We start from the raw sequence: 12865 nt of genomic DNA on the forward strand, positions 1-12865 counted from the left end.
GCTAATTTGTATAGCTCTTGTCCACTTTGAATAAAATGTTCGTGTCTGATTTAAATGAATCAATGTCATTTGCATGCCACAACCACAAGTTACAAGCTATAGACTATAGAGGTTCGATAAAATCATTCATGATTGAATGATCTAATTCATTCAACACTCATTTTCACCTTAAATACGTGTCCTTGTGTTTCGCCGTCGTAAAAATCGAAATTAATTTTAAATTTCACGACAAAACAGATATTTTACGATGTTTATTTTTCCTGACATGAAATGCCTTCTTTACACGCAAGGGTAACAACTAAATGAGTTTACTTTTTGTTAACTTGCTTACTAGGCACTACTAATAGTTATATTGGTTTAAACCGGCTAAGCAAACACGAATCGTAGAGTAGTCGACTATGACGTCATAGGTTGGCTGCTGAACTGTTGCCAACTTTCTCGCACTAAAATTACCTCGCTATTTTCGTTCATAGGTTCCCTTCCCTGATGTACAGGTCGTCTGTTAGAACGATCTGTTTGTGATGCTTGTAGGATAGTAAATGATATGTTTAATATCATGTATGTTTAATATGGATTACAGAATAAGCTCTATATTCAAATATATATCTGATAAAACGAAAAATATGCCTGAATAAGTATTTTCCTAAATGTCTCTATGTATTGTGGTGTATAGTATGTTTAGTATGTTTATTATGTCTATTTTATATGTTTAAATTTATGTTTAATTACATCGGTGTCCAATTTTGAACGATAACAAATTTATATACCAATTCATTAACAAAATAAGTGTTATGATAAATAAGTTTTAACTAAGTGATACAAGGAAAATAGAATGCTTGGTAAGGAAAACAATTCTTAAATCCTGAAGACGCGGCCGAGCGCCCAAATCTAAATGTTTATTTGAGATAATTGAGTTTATCCACCATCTAGAACCTGAATGGGAAATAATTCCCTCAGAATTTGTTTAAAAAACTAATACGTAACTTATACTAAGAATTGTATAAATTATATGCTATGTTGTACGATATGAGAAAATCACTGAAAAAATATGTACACCAGACTAAGAAAGCTACATTATCATGTTAAAATGAAGCACAAACTGTGGTGAAACAAGTTATTGAACTGTTTTAAGACGTGTTAAATAAAAGAATACCTAATGATCAAATCTACGTTTGAGATGAATTGCAGGAGGAACAGTTCAATCAGGGCATAGATAAAATAGCTCTTGAGTTACTGTCATACAAAATGCTACTTGCGCTGGGACCAAAAGGGGGAAAACACAAATGAGGCAAACTTTGAGGATATGTTTTACCAATTCTATGATTTTAATAGTTTTGGAAAAGTATTATTACTCTCTCCCCTATACAAGCATAGTACAGTAGTGATGTTCATTATACAGTTTACTAATATGGAGAAAGCATTGTTTTCGCCTAAATTTACGAGTTTGAGTTTTGAGTGGATATGTCCGTTTTGGGTCTCCCTGAACCCAAAATGTGGTTATCGAAGTGATGTCTGTCTGTGTGTGTCTGTCTGTCTGTACAAAATGGTAGAACTCCCGTTTCTAAAAAAATTATGGTTCAAAAGTTATTGTAACTTATGCTATTTTCTCACACAAACCCCATAAAATAAGAGAAAATCGTATTTTCAAAAATAAACCAGATTTTAATGAAATTAGTATTTGTCCTTATAATAATTCTCAACGACATAGAGCAACCCCCATTGCTGTAAAAGTTACGGTTCAAAAATTATTGTAACTTATTTTCCCATAAAAACCCATGATAAAACGGAAAAAAAAGATTTTTCGAAAAAAAACCCCGGTCCTGATTTAAATTTGTCTAATACGGTCCTTATAATTCTAAACAAAACAGTACATCTCTCCACATCTGTAAAAATTACAGTTCAAAAGTTGATGCAACTTTTGAGATTTTACATATTAAATACCATACTCTCATCGCTAGCCCATGATAAAGATTGTTGGCAAGCTGGGAGAACGTATGTGTCAGATTGCTGATACCGTTTATTATTAATCACATAATATTAGTAAAAATATAGACTAGACTTGTTGTGTAATTATGTATTATGAATCTTTCTCAATGAGTGAAAGTAGCAAAACCTGTAAGTTTGTAATAAATACGTGTAACTGTTCTATTTGTTTCAGTCAAATACATTTCAATCCTGTATCTTTTTCAACAAGTTACGTCAGTGCATTCTTTCCTCAGCTTATTTACACGTTTCTTTCAGAGTCTAAGTAGCTGCTTGTTTAAAAATGAACAGTTTCCCGCTCCTCACTCCCGAGCAAGCCTTCCAAGTAATTCCTTCTTTCAGTTGCCTCTTTATTTAAGAGCCTGTTAATAATTTAACACTTCTCTCTCAAGAAGCCTTCAAGAGGTAAAACAGCCGCGACAAAACGTTCACATGTTATTTTTAGGTTATAACACAGTGGTTGCTCGGTAAGTAACAGTTACTTAGTAACAGTTACATGGTGGTAAAACGGTTTTGTCAATTATTATATTAAAATTGATTAATCTCACATTTGTTCTTTATTCAAACGAAAAAAGTCGTAAACAAATATTACAATACAGTAAACATAGATTTTTTTGCCCCTTCAAATAACCATAACCGGTACTGTTGGAAATCCAAAAATTTCCGTCCTATAGTTTTACTACAAATACAGTAGTGATTAAAAAAAAAAACTTATGCTTCGTAAAATATCTCAAGATAAAATACCGTACCTTTGTTTGCAGCATGGTTTTACAAATTGATATAGTTTGACCAATTTTTACTGACTCTCTGAGCTATATATAATTGCTAACGAAAATCTGCACCTTTAAAACACCACGCATTTTCAACGTAGTAACAGTTATTGCATCATTAATGTAAAACAAACATTCCATTTAATACTACCTTTATCCAATATTAAAAAATACTACTTATTGTAAAATGCAAATTTTTATACTAAAATACTAACAAATTAACGGCCATCGTAACAAGTAACCCTACAAGAAAGCTTTTGTCAAAATTATGAAACGAACAATTAAATTTTTTATCCTCACATACTTCTCTTTAGCCTCAAAAATCTTTTTGGGCTTTTCAAAAAGTTATATTTAAGGAACTAAGATCGCTGATAATCTCAAATCAAGGTAGAAAGCCAAGAATTGCTTGCCTTGTGCTTGCAGGTGTACAAGGAAGTGAACTAATTAAATCCCATCAACCAGGTTTGACTTTAATCACTTTATTAATCTTTATTAAAAGTTGTGATTAAAACTCCGTCGGGAAGTTTGAAGGCTAAAGTGTTAAGTTTATAAGAAAGTAAATAAAAGTGTAAAATAAAATATATCTTCTACTGTATATGTATTATTTGATTAATTGATTAATTCAATCATTAATCACCAGTAAACTAATTTATTTATGGATTTTGCTATTTACGAAATCTATATATTCCTAGAATTTAAAAGGAATAATGTTATTCTAAGAGTTTAGATGTTTTATTCTATAAATGGTAATCACATGGTTTCGAAAAGTTAGATGAAAAATCGTGTGCTTTTTTTGCAATACATTTTTACGCCGTGTTTCCATCCACTTCCTTAAATAGGCTACATCAATTTGAATATCAAAGTAAATTCTCACTATTCGTAATAACTTAGTAATGTAAGATACAACATAGTAGAAAATTCATTCTAGGTTACGTTTTGTTGCAGCTAAAAGAAGTTGACTAAAACTGATTTTAAAATTGACAGTCAATAGTTGGTCGGGTTAAAACAAAATTAGTAGATTTGAACGTTCTACGCAACTAATCTACCGAACATTCTGAACGTGTAAACACCAAAGATCTAACAACTTAGGCCTACCCATAAAAAAATCTATAAATACATTCAAATATAATTTACCAATTTAGTTATAGTTATTTTTCACTTTCCCCAGCTCACCTAAAATGCCCTAGATGTTTTTAAACAGTTCCTAGACACCAACACTACAACTTTCTCAAATGACTTTTTGTCGCCAAGACTTCCTGTAGACACCATGCCTAGATTACTAGACACCACCCCTGAAAAACTCGCTTGAACATCGTGTCAGGGCAGTTTATTATACTAGACACATCACCAAGATTACTAGACACCACGTCCAGATTACAAGACACCATTAACAAGATTACTAGACACTACCCTCAGATTACTAGACACCATACCTAGATTACTAGACACCACACCCAGATTACGGTTAGGTTAGTTTAGGCTAATCTAAGTTAGGTAATGTGTCTAGTAATCTGAGCGTGGTGTCTAGTAATCTTGGTGAGGTGTCTAGCATAGGAAACTGCCCTGTCACGATGTTTAAGCGAGTGAAATCCATGTACGGAATAGTCGAAAACTAACGATCTAAATTTAATCGAAAGCGAATGTATAAATAAGCATTAATCAGATCTTGTTTAGTCTTATTTAGATCCTAGGAGATATTTTAAGAGGTGTTTCAACAGCGAAAGTTACCGAAGGACTTATCAGCTGAATAAACATAATTACGAAAACCAAACAAGGGTTGGTTCAGGGATGCCAACTGTGGGAAATAAAATATCCCTCGGTTTTATGATTGTTTAATCAGCGCCGAGCAAAACTTATAATAATACTTACTTACAACAAAAAATCATTAGGGATTTAGGGTTAAATTTTAGTAATCTAATACTAATAATACATCTGACTTTAATATGATAAATATTTTTCCATTATGCTCAACCAAACTCGTCTAAATGTGTATAAAGGTTATTGTACCACCATTTCAATGCTTTCAACAAACTTTCACCGACTGTTATCAATTATTCGTGAATTTGTGTGAATTGTTTTATACCTAATCATTGTTTTAATCGTCGCCGAGTAACACAGTTACCAACATTGATTATCCATCATTTACGAAGGCCATAAGGCCATACTGTATATCAATACTTAGTCTGAGGTAAAATAAAATTATAAAGATCAGTTACGGATTAGGTTAGTATCATAAGGAAATTATACTGATAAAGTTCTGAAAAAAAATATTACTGCATGTTAATCCGACATTAAATTTACCTCCCCCGCCAAAAAGGTTTAGTTATACCGTACTGTACATACATTTTTAATAGGAAATTTCTCCACAAAGTTTTGTCCCTGCAAACAAAATGGCATGTTTGGGAACGAGTAGTTATCTTACTGTTTAAACTGTATACTTACAAAAACCGACTTTGAACTAAAATAGAAGTTATGATGCGATTGGCGATAACACACAATATTGTGGAAAATTATTTTCGTCGGTTTCTACTTCAATGACTGTGATACGTCAATTTTAATTTGATATTGAAACCTTTTCATCAAAAGATCTCACTGCAGTCAAAACTACAATATTAAGTCCTCCACTATTGCCTAATACATCACCTCACAGTTAACATAAAACTAATCACTCTCCACCCAAACTATACGTAGCTATACTACAACTCATAACAAACAATAAACTCACGCTTGTTATTCACGTATCCCACGTGACACACATCGACGTACACACGCGGTGACACTACACGCGACACGTCACGACGTGCTGGTGCGGACGACACTGACTCACTGCGGTACGAAGTGCGGCGTGCGCGCGCCGCGGGGGGTGTAGGGGGAGGGAGTCATTTATTGTTGATTGTTGAAAATTTCAAACCCCCAGCGCGAAGTTCGTGGTGTCACCCTAGACCCCAATCGATTTGGTGAGGTTGTGTTGGTAGTCCCGTGTACGGCGGCAATTGTGTTGATTGTATTATTGAGGCGGAACTAACGTCGAATGAGTTGAAGTAACTGTTGAATTTATTGTATTTTGGAATTGTGTTGATTTTCAATTGGAGGTTTTTTTTTCTAAGATGCTAGGCACGAGCCTGGGATTGTTTTTCACATTCAGGCTAGACCTAGGGGTTGCTGCATTTTCACTTATATAAAATCCATTGGTGATTTGGCGGGATTTGAACCCGGCACCTCAGGGACCGAAGTCCCGCACTCTAACCACTAGACAAGCTCGCTACCCCGAAAACGTGGAGGAGGTAAAATGGGGTAATTTTTAAATAGTGAAGTGAAATAAATGTCGTTTATGGTGGGACCGATGATCTTTAGGGGTACTCGCGGGAAAATGTCTTGTTTTGGAGTTGGGAGATGAAGCCATCCTCCACTAATAATGTTAATGTAAACTTTTTGAAATTTATTTTTGAAATCCAGAAACCGGAATTCTGTTTCCAAAATGTTTACAAAACAGTACTATAATTAATCTAAAATATTTTTGAAAATTCCTAACTTAAAAACAAGATACAAAAAGAATACTCGGGAGTAAAAAGTACAAATTTTTGTATAAGATACCGTTCCGACGGATAATATTGTGTTATCAATTAAAAAGATTATGATTTAAATAACAACTGAATTCTCGTCGTGAATTCATTATAATTGCAATCATGTTTTCTACCAGTTCTTGTTTTGGTTTTCGTTTTTTAACTGTGTGTTTTATGTTCTGACCAACGAACAACGAGATCTCTACCCGTGATAGCAATATGATCTCAAAGCAATCGTTTCTAACCAAACATTCCTTTTGTTATTCATTGTGACCCTTTAGTTGGAATATATAATTGATAAAATAGAAGAATTACCTTATCCAACCACAGTTGCTGGTATGGCAACTAGTTTCGTTCCTTGGAAATCGTCAGGCGTCAGGTCATTGTATGCAACCACATCATCAATGTATTAATACATTGTGGTAAGTCAAAAGATTCTTTAAAACACTCAGAATCACAAAAGTAAAAACTAGTCATGTTGATCACATTATTAAAATTGAATAAAAAGTTATAAAAATGGTTAAAACTGTAAAGGCTGGCCAGCACTGTCTTATCACTGTCACTGACTAACTGACTGAATCATGAAGTGTCTTCATCTTCATCTCTCCAGTGCCACCTGTATTTCAGTTTGTTTTGTTCTTCTTATTTGATACTTCTTTGATTTGTAGCTTGTCAATATATGTATCAAATATAATATTTGACTGGAAGGAAGTCTGATAATTTAAAATGTTGAATGGGTCGAGTTTTTTAATAGCTTTGTAGATGGTGAATTCTTTTTTAACATCAAGCTTAAAACTTTTTGGTAATACTTCAACTATTTTCATGTTCTTATCAATAGGTGTGTAGCTGTGTGATTCTGATATTAAATGTTCGGCAAAACTGGATATCTGATGTTGTGATCTTTTAGGTACCATGTTCTAAAAAAACTCGAAAAACATACAAATATAAATTTTGTAGATAAAAAATAGCATAGGCATATCTTGATTATTTTCACTATGTTTTTCAATTTTACGATTTTCAAAGTTTAAAGTTATATAACTCCAATGTAACATTTTCAATCTTTTAAAACGCATAGCCCCTGCTTTTCCCATCCATACAATAACAATTCCACTCAACTTACTTTTTCAGCCACCCCCAAAAGGGATGGTTTTTGGATGTGGTTGCATACAATGACCTGACGATGTTCTAAGGAACAATACTAGTTGTCATACCAGCTACTGTGGTTGGATAAGGTAATTCTTCTATTTTATCAATTCCTTTTGTTTCTGTACAATGCCTGATTTGTTTATGTACTGTAATTTATCTTTGACTTGTTTTTTGCAGCATGTAATGAACCTTATTGACGTATCCAAATGCATGTACATGTCTAACGGAATAAAAATATTGATTCTTGATTTTGAATTGTAAAACAAGGGACTTTTATCCATTTTGAAATAATCGAGCAATATAATTCTTACATTGCTTGGTTTTATTTTAATTTGAGTTCTTCGGGTGCTCATGAATGATATTTTGTATGAAACTTTGTTACATAAACATCAACTGTACGTTGTAAGGTTCGTTTGATTAATGCATGCTGTTCAGCTTGCTAAATAAATTTCAAGCTGTTCAAAAAATCGTAAAAATTTTATAACATTTTACTAATGGGTTCGGGAGAATATTCCAGCTTTATGACTTTAAAAAATCCCGATTATTCATTAGAAAGATAATAATCAGCTGATATCAAAAGTAATATCGAAGATCATTAGTTCCTCATTGTTTAACTTCTTTTGTTTTTCAGGTAAAAGCCTTTGAAAGGAAATGTTATTCATCCCAACTTGGGACAAAAGGTTTCAGTAAGGCGCTTTCCAAGACGAAATGTTTCTATGAAAAATCACTTGGTAACTGACAATGGACTGGTTGAGAGTTTATTATTTTTAGTCTTGAAATCACTTTAGAAAGAAGGATATGATATAATTGTATGTTGCTTATAAAAATTCATATTAAAAGTATTAAAGTAAGTATACCAACCACGAGCAAACGCTATAGGGTCACTATTAGGGGGGGGATGAATGGGGGGGGGGTTATAGGGTAGTACTCGAAATTTTAATGGATTATGCGATTGGCGAAACAGATGTCATCGATTGTATGAAATTGGGATATTCTAGGACACATAGTAATCTATGGTATTTAATTTCCATACTAACACAGAAGCCTGTACAAATAATTATTTTGGTTATAAAGTCCAACAAAACTTGACATATTAATTTTTACTTCAAACCTAGATCAAAGAAATTAGACCTGTAAAAAAGAAATATAACTTTTAGTAAAGTTATTATACTGTAGTTTATGAATAAGCCTATATAATTTATCTGTGGTTTCAGAAAATAAACTAGTAGTGTGTAGATACTTTTACATAATTTTAAATTTTTTTACTAATGTGGGAATTTTAATGTTTAACAGATAGGTTGGCAGCAATGTTACAGTACAGACAGATGGTCAGCCCTTGGGTGTTTACAATAGTCCGCAAACAATCAGTAGTGCCACCCTGAGCCACCCCCTGTGGCAAAAACCATCCCTTTGTCACTTAATGTGCTTTGTTGGGGGTGGCGGAAATAGTGCAAAGTCAATTGTTATTGTATAGATGGGAAAAGCAAAGGGGCTATGCGATTTAAAAGATTGAAAATGTTACTTTAGAGTTTTATAGCTAATCTTTTAAAATCGTAAAATTGACCAAGAACATTTTTGCATCATCAACATTGGTATTTGTATTTTATTTTCTTCGAATAACTATGAGTGACAATTAAAGGAATAGAGTTCATGTGTATATTTTTGGGAAATTTAAAGTGTTAACAGATAGGTTTAATAGGGTTTGATACTACCGAAGTAAACATTTTATTCACAAGTTTTACAAAAAATAATGTAAATTCAATTGTGCCACTGCTGAAAGCTGCTGTATAAATATTTTTTTTAAAGAATTTTTAATAATTTTCCAGTTATGACGTAAACTAAAAGGGAAACTCATTGTTAACTATATAATCTAATACCCCTTTATAAACTACAGTAGTGTGAGCAACAATGAGAAATAAACTTAGCGGCACGCTTTATAAAGGTCTAATATTATATATTTTTGTGAAAACTATATAACTGGTTCATAGATGTCTCTTTTGTTAAAGTTAGTTGTTTATGGTCACGAAAAACGCTCGTAAAAGAGTTAAAATATGCTTAAAAACATGCAACAGGGTTGTTACGAAGGCAAGCGAAACACAATTGCATTTTATAACACAGAAAACTGAAATTTAAAATATGTAATCAATTCTGTGACTGGTTAATAAACGGTATTTTATTCGTAAGGTATAACGCTCAACAAAGTTTAACTAGCGTTCTTAAGGTTTGAAACTAATTTATAAGTTAAACTGAAAACTTGATAACGAAAACGGTTACCTAGTTCTTGGTTTAGCTTAGCTTAATATTTATTACTTAAAGTTTTGCATGATTTCAAATTCAAATCTTTATTTATTTAGCTAAAAACCAAAATAGCATTTGTCAAACAAATTCAATTTGTTGGAACTGAAAAATCGTGCTGTCTTTATCGTGTTGCAATTTTAATGCACATTAATGTCGACAGTTTTTATTTTCTTTTTTCCCATACCTATTTATAAAACTACAGTATAGCCCATACTTGAATACAGGTTGGATGGACACGAATATAGACTTTTCATTTGACAAAAACCCTGTATCAATCATCATGAAGACAAATTACTCTGGGGAATTTACTTTTATAACTTACTTAAATAATAAATCATTGAAGAGTTTTGTATAACAAAGTTGTCTATTAAAGGCTACAAAGTTTATTTGATTAGATAGGCTTAATGGTTTAGCAAAACTTCGGCCCAGTAACATTTCAGCCAAACACAAATTTCATAGAAAAACAGTAACAATTCAACCCACTCGCTTTTACAGTTGATTAAATAAGCTAATGGAGTAACATTTCGGCCCGACGAAAAATTAACCAGGGTTGAGGAACGCAGTTCAGGTATTAAGAGGCCGATGACATGTATACTTTGCAACCACCCTGTGAGGGAATGCCACCCAACGTTACCCTTTTGGAATCGGTGGAAGCTCACCCCCCAACCCCCTTTGTTTACGAGGGAAGACGTTACAAATTTTAATGTTATTCCTAAGAGTGAGGTCTAACTCACCTAACCTTATGTGGAAATTGGTTAAATTTTAGTTGAGTTATATTTGACAAAGCCTTGCGGAATGCAGTGTGTGGGGAGTCAATTTTAAATCTTTTGTTAGTTTTTAAGTGTTGTTAGTTTTTTACTATCCTCCTAAATAGTTAGTGAATACCTGTCAAGTATCACTCCTTTTGGGACAAAGTGTTACTGTTAGCGAGCAGGTAGAGTTGGACCGCAGGCCTCATCTCAGGATTTCGGGCCGAAATGTTACTGGGCCGCAGTATTACAAAACGACGGAGGACCTATACCACAGGAGTCTCAGTTATACAAACACTCAGAAAAATTTGTGGCCCTGCGCTGTTTTAACTATAAACCCATTTTGGTCACCAACACAGTGTTTTTTCCTAGGACACTAGCCACGAGCCTGGGATTGTTTTTCACATTACTTCAGGCTAGACCTAGGGGTTAAGGCTTTACCACTTGGATAAAATCCATTGGTGATTTGGCGGGATTTGAACCCGGGACCCCAGGAACCGGAGTCCCGCGCTCTAACCACTAAACCAGCTCGCTCCCCAAACAGTAACCCAACCATAGATTGAACATTTTGTCACTGAAAAGTGGATGTTTTCCAACTTTATTCAGCCGCCCTGTATGTTCTTGAAAACTCATTATTATAAGGCTGATGTGATGAAATAATTCTCAAATTCAAGAGTTACCGTGTCACTTACATAAAAAAAAAAAAAACAGTCAACAATCCATAACAATATTACAATACCGAACCAAAATAAGGGAATACAGGCAGTTATGTATATTCACATTAATTACAAACCAATGGTTTTTCACTCGTACTTTAGTTCCACAATTGCACATACAGTGGTGGTGCAGAGAACATACAATTAATTTCTTTTCTAACAAATACAAGTTTAAATCTGTAGATTCATTACTGTAACTGGAAAGTTAAATTTATTTTTCTAAAGCCATACAAGGTTGTAAGCAATTACAACCAAGCTGTGTAAAGGCTGATCGTAACACAGGCTGTTCCACCCTGCTATAAAAATCCTCGTAATGTCTACCTCTGGAAAAATTGTTTTTACGTTTACTTTCACAACTATGAATAAGCATACTTGTTAAGTTCTAACAACAATTTTAGTGATACTGTAATGCTTATTAGTTTTCACATTTTGTTACAAGAGGAGAGTACCAAGCTCATGTATACAGACAGTGCTATGTACTAGGTTAATTTCCCTTGGCACCTGTAACTTTACATATTATACAACAGTTTTGTCCCAAGGGCTCAATAGTGGTGGCTAACCTACATTCTTTATATCTGTAAATAAATGAAGGAATTAGATAAGTAATCTACCAACGAGTTAAATTTTTTATTTATTTCAAAAAAATATTTTAAATATTTAGATTAGCAAATTTATTAAAGTAAATTTAATTGCAAAGTGCTAACAGCACGTTGTCTCCCATACCTTATTGACAAATATTTCTTAGGGCCATTCATATTTATTTGATCTTACCAACATTTTTACTTCATTGAATGTATATAATATTTAACCAAAACAACATTATTTTTTAGCAAAGAAGAGAATACTCTTTGAGATTGTGTAATTTTATCCTGGAAGTGGAAAAAGTAAAAATTCCATCTTTTAAATGAACATTTTCAGTACTGTACAAGGTTAAAGAAGTACTGTATCTGGAAACTGCTTCATCTACAGGTTTACTGTGGCAGGGTATTTTTGAAATTTTATAAGCAGGTTATGAGAAAACGTTCAAGAATGCTTTATTGCTTTATTTAAAACAAGAATCTTAATTCCAAATTATCAAAGACAAGTGTTTCCAAATACTTACTAAATTGATCAGAAATATCTATAATCAACAGACAGATTGATCAGAAACGAGCAGATATTACACATAAAGAATTTGGATTCCTTCTGGTAATGTTCAACCTAGTTTAGCAGTTACCCGACATTTTTACTTTCCCAATTTATGTTGGCAGCACTGTAACACAGCTGGTTTCCTCTCTTATGTTTACTATATCCAAAACATCTGGAGCTTTGTTCTAAATTGAGTTGTTTTTGCAAAACATTGTTACTATCTTGTCTCATAAATGGCTTGCAAGTTTGTTTGTTTCAGTTCACTGTCATTTAAGGAGTACATGGACAACTTGGATTCCTAAATTGGATGTTTCCAACTTGGCATTGTTATCCTAATACACCAAATTGTTGGTTTATCAAAGAAACTTATCTTCAAATTAATCCTTCAATAGAAGGTTTTCACTCCAAAAAGAAACTCTGCTGTGCAGGAGACTTTTTGCCCCCATATTTATTCCAGTTATTGGATAAAACGAACTAGTTTCATAGATCCATTGACAGAATGGACTACTCAA

General features: G+C 33.1%; 1 protein-coding gene across 1 annotated transcript in view; it reads right to left on the reverse strand.

Moving 5' to 3' along the window:
* LOC128999841 (uncharacterized) overlaps positions 1-5582 on the reverse strand; it is a 224257-nt gene extending 218675 nt beyond the window's left edge. Inside the window, exon 1 of the mRNA XM_054426548.1 lies at positions 5479-5582. The gene's annotated coding sequence lies outside the window, so the exon portion shown is untranslated. The remainder of the gene's footprint in view (positions 1-5478) is intronic.
* Positions 5583-12865: the final 7283 nt, after the last annotated feature.

This window comes from Macrosteles quadrilineatus, unplaced genomic scaffold (assembly GCF_028750875.1).
Source record: "Macrosteles quadrilineatus isolate MER2022 unplaced genomic scaffold, UCM_ALF_1.0 Scaffold_8__2_contigs__length_117827958, whole genome shotgun sequence".
NCBI classification, from domain to species: Eukaryota; Metazoa; Arthropoda; class Insecta; order Hemiptera; family Cicadellidae; genus Macrosteles; species Macrosteles quadrilineatus.